A 5,069-nucleotide genomic window follows, 5' to 3' on the forward strand; every position below is an offset into this window, starting at 1 on the left:
ATACTTATAATTGCATTTTAAATATGAGAGATTCATCTAGAATTAAAAGAAATATAAGCGCATGATAAATTATAAACAGCTAGTTAACTTTTTTAAAACTGAATATGAGTAAAACAAATCATTCACAAATCAAAACGGAAACCTTCAAAGAGCATTAAGTAAATCGTATTCATATTGTAGTGCTAAATCTGTATCTCTCCAGGTATAATTGTATTTTAAAAATTAATGCATAAAGTGCAAAGCGATGTTGCACTCTGTTCCAAATCCAAGCTGCCTGTTACCTGACAGACGGAGCTTCGTCGACCACGAAAAGAATAATCAATATAATATATTTGATAAACCTTATTTCATGTGACCCTAATTTAACAATTCCTTAGTGTAGATTTAGAATAAGAAAACTGGGAGCGTAGCATTATTTCCAGTATTATTAGAATCGAAAAAATCACTCTATATCTTACTAACATTATTGTTAGATTATATTTTAAAGCTCCGGTGAACTTTTTTTGGGTCAATAATAATTTGTCCTTTCTCTGTTTCGTATTTTGAAGTTGTCATGGTAACGAGTGGCGAGGTTCGTCGAATTATTAAAAAAAAAACTATACTGCAAATCAAGGCATCAATTATAACAATAACAAAGTAAGTTTTCGTTTGATTCAAACAAATTAATACTCACAAATGCCTTTGTTATTTGAAACCTTTAACAAAGGGTGGCTTAAATTAATTTTGATTTATTACATTCGATACCTTTGAACTTTTATAATTGTAATCGACAAGAGTAAATATCTTACTGTAATTTGAAAGAAACAAACACAATATTGTTCAATCGAATAACACTAATGTAATAAATACTACACAAGTTTATTTAAAAAAAATCTTGCGGGAAAGGGGCAAAAACTACAAGATGACAACGTAAAGGTCGCTATGTGCAATTGAAAATTAGACAAATGTAAACAATAAAATAAAGTTTTTTTGCGGATGAAGCCGCACGGAAACAGCTCATGCTGTGTAAAGTTTAAACTGAAAATTGTCAGTTACCATTGCATTGATGTTGATGGTTCTATTCTCGAAGCCTGCAGACGGTCAGAGCTGTCCGTGCAGTCTGCTCGCCGGGCAGTCTCGCCGCTCTATTCTCGTCGCGAGTGCAACATCGCTTTGCACTTTGTATCTGAATTTTTAATCGAGTCAAATATGCCAAAAGCTAAGTCCGTAATTAACCTGGGCTTTGTTACCGTATACAAGTCTCTAGCGTACGCGGAAAGCGATAATATAGCTATAAACACTAAAATACTCTTACCTTTAATACAAGAAACTAGAAAAAGAGTACGTTTATATTGGTTCAAAAAGGATTATACTAGGAATCTAATCTTAAGCAATTTTAGTAGTTAATAGAGCGTGGAGTCGCCGCATATAAGGCTCTCCACTAATGTAAAAGATTGTTCAATATAAAGCGTGCGGGGACTTAGTTGATGAGCATAATGTGCTATATTAAAATGCATTAGAACTAATTAACTTTTTAAAACTTTCGTGAGACATTATACTATATGATTTATAACACGGCTAAAACTCACGTGGGAACTTTCGGTGAAGGCACCGACCAGTTTCAAATCCGAAGGGGGTCCTTCTTCAGGGTGAGTGGTTGCCGGCTTTATTCACTATCGCGTCACAACGGTCACTGCATTAGGGCTATCGCCAAACACGTGCAAGCCATAAGGACTAATGAAAACGGTTCTCTCTTGCGGGTGCTATACAGCATGCGAAAAGGAAATCTCTCGCACCACACTTTCTGTATAACGATCGAGAATTAATAAAAATTGGCCGAAATAATTCACTATACAAATCTTTCAAAACAATCGAAGGATAAATTATGAGATTATAAGAAGTAGGTACAATTTTCGTGTTAAGTTTATCCAAATTTGTGTCAGCCAAGGTGTTATTAATATAGTATTATAAGGGGTGACTTTAATATCAATTCCATGGTAGACATTATACCTTGAGCACGCCATTACGGCCCTCCGGAGAGTCGTAACCAGGTGTTTTCGGTCACGACATCCTTTTGAATTTAGATACTCTCATTAAATTTATGTTAACTTTGGTTATTGGTTATATTAAAACGGTTACTAAGTAACGGATAATCGGTAATCCGGAAATAAACGTTTTTGCTGTAATATTTAAACCATGGTAATCGTTTGTATTACTCCTTTAAGACAAGTACATTTTTGCTTAGTTTTTAATTACATTTGAATGTTGAAAAACAAAAACTAGATAAAAGTCCGTCATCAAAAGGCATATTATATTAAGCTGTAATTGATTACGTCATCATGTCAAAATCACATTTACATATGAAGATACCGTTAATTTAAAAAACATTTTAACACGCTTAAGGATACGTCATAAAAGTTAAAAAATTGTATTCACTCCACTCACTTATTTGGGACTACGCGCACGGTTGCTTCACATTAACTTAAATGTATGGTCTCATTTTGTCTCTCATATTTCAACGACGGGGAATTTCAAAATAAGTTTCAAACTTCACTGTTTTATTCATTTACTCGTATGTATCTTTGTGGTGAATTCCATTGTTTTCGTATTTCCATATATAATTTCTTAATTCAAACAAAGTTAAATGTTAATTTTTAAAATTTATTGACTATATACTTATGCAGATTTAAGTAAATAATGGTTTTGGTATTAGTAAAAAAAATAACCCTACGAATTCCGAACGAAGTCGAGAATTAGTCTAATTAAATAATAATTTGAAGCAATGTATTTCATAAATCCAGTGAAACTCCAAGCTGCATAGTCACAATGCATCTACTCTATATTGTAGTAACAAAGAAAAACTTTTTAATTGGAATGCATGTCGGATACGAGAGTGCGCACTTTACTTTGTCCCAATCTCCTACATGGTACACAGCCCGTCTCTGGGTTTACAACTTATGTCAACGATGTTTGCCTACTAAATTTTCAATACTTTTCAATAAGAACAGTGAAAGCAAAACAATTAAGAATCAACGTATATAAAGCGATACTCATGTTTAATGTGTATTATACTTCGAGAATCTTGAGAACGTTGTCTCGCGCAGATCGTTGTAAGTTCCTTTAATTGCGATTATGTTACACATGTTATTGTAAATAGAATAAGTCATATAAGTACGCAATATTCTTATATTGAACATAAATAATCTAGTCTAGAATATGTGAAATATTAAACACAATAGCAGCTCTCAGAAAGGATAGACACGACTTCTGCCGGCAGATGGCAGGGTATACATTATGCAGCCGGGCTCTCAACCAAATTAAATTTTCCTGTCAACTTGATGACAGTATTTTTTATTAATAATTCCCTTTCGTAATGTCGAAGTTGAACTCGCATTAGCAATGGTGTTGCCAAGTGTAATGAGTACTCGCATTTCGTAGCTAGTATTTTTTTTTAAATAAAACAAAGCAAAAGTCTGAAACATCTAGAATAAACATATTTATATGGCAGCTAGATCAGCTGTATATTTTAAATTCAAGAAAGTTTAATGCTTGTTCCCTATATCTAAGAATTTTTAAAATTAAAAATGGAAGCGTCATCTTACAAATAATGTCCAATCGTAAATAAATATACTATTATTAATAAAATAACGAGATAAGAATGGCCTTATACTCCTCCTGTAGTGTCGGCGCATAAACATCATAAAAACTTCGTATGTGTGAAAGATTATAATGTCCCAGTGTTAGGCAAAATTTAATTTATAAAATATTAACCAACACTATATCATCTTATGCGTGATTACCAAACAAAATCTTAGTAACTAACAAGGGTGTGTTAATATTAATTTTATAGTAACTATTCAAAGCATGATCGCAAAGTAAACGAGTACAATATATATTCGAGGTGAAAGAAATGCAAACACCGTCGGAGTGGAGCGGGGCACGGCGCGCCGTCACGTGAGCGCAGTAAACGTAACTCACGCGTTAACTATTCACGCGCCCCTGTTTTGTAAATGGCCGACTAAACACAAATTTATAAACTCCAATCTATGTAAGTTTTACAGCCTCTCGTAACATTCAAATACAGGATATACCTACCATGTTCATAGTAAACTATTCTTTTATATTATTAATAATAGAAACGGGATTAAAATTAGCCCTCCGTTACGCCTATGCTTCTAATCACTTTTTCCTAATGATATTAAGTCTTTTTTCTTAATATAAAATAATTTGTTGCAAGATGTTGAAATTTACCGAAGATTACTAAAAAGGGGAACTTACGATTTAACAATATGTATTTATTTAAACTGATATAAATAGAAATAAATAAGGCACCTCAACTTTGTAAACTTAGTCTCTTTTAGCCGTACCATTATAAAAGTTCACCGCAAATTCTTGTTATTTCAATTAAGATTTAGATAGGACACGTTTTGTATTACTTCGGCAAATTGCTAAAAATACACAGATTTTTTAATGAAAATTGTAAAATTATATCCCACAAAAAATATGAAATGTAAAAAACTGCCGAGTCTCGATTCCATTCAAAAATGTGTTAGATGTCATGAAATACCTAGTCATTTTAGTTAGTGTCTATTACGAAGCCTTGGCAATTGGCATACACGACGTCATCATTGTTAAAGAACACCACTCGCTTGAAAGTAGGTTAAAATTATGATTAACCACGCATAAAATTCAACTAGCATTAACTTGTGTTTAACAACATTTTTAAGCTGTCTGAACCACTATTAGCCAGTGGTGGGACGGGCCCTAAACCTTTCTGTAAGATTTCAATGATCTCAAAAATATCAAAAATCATAATTTAAATTCTAATTAAATACATTATAATATAACTGTTCTTACTTATCACTTCTTATTAAAACTCATTACTTTTTTACTCCAAACAAAGTAAAACAAGCTGATAGCACGAACGTATACAATTGTTAGCGAACGTGATCGTTGTGTTTTCAATTAACTTGTTTCCGCAAGTTTTTTCTTATACGGATAGAAAATACTGGCACTCAATAGCGGCCAAATCCAGACAACTCTCTTGATTACTTTCCAAAAAGGGCGAAATTGAATACAAACTTCTTTGA

The sequence above is a fragment of the Papilio polytes genome, unplaced genomic scaffold (assembly GCF_000836215.1).
Source record: "Papilio polytes unplaced genomic scaffold, Ppol_1.0 DF824158.1, whole genome shotgun sequence".
In the NCBI taxonomy this organism is placed as follows: Eukaryota; Metazoa; Arthropoda; class Insecta; order Lepidoptera; family Papilionidae; genus Papilio; species Papilio polytes.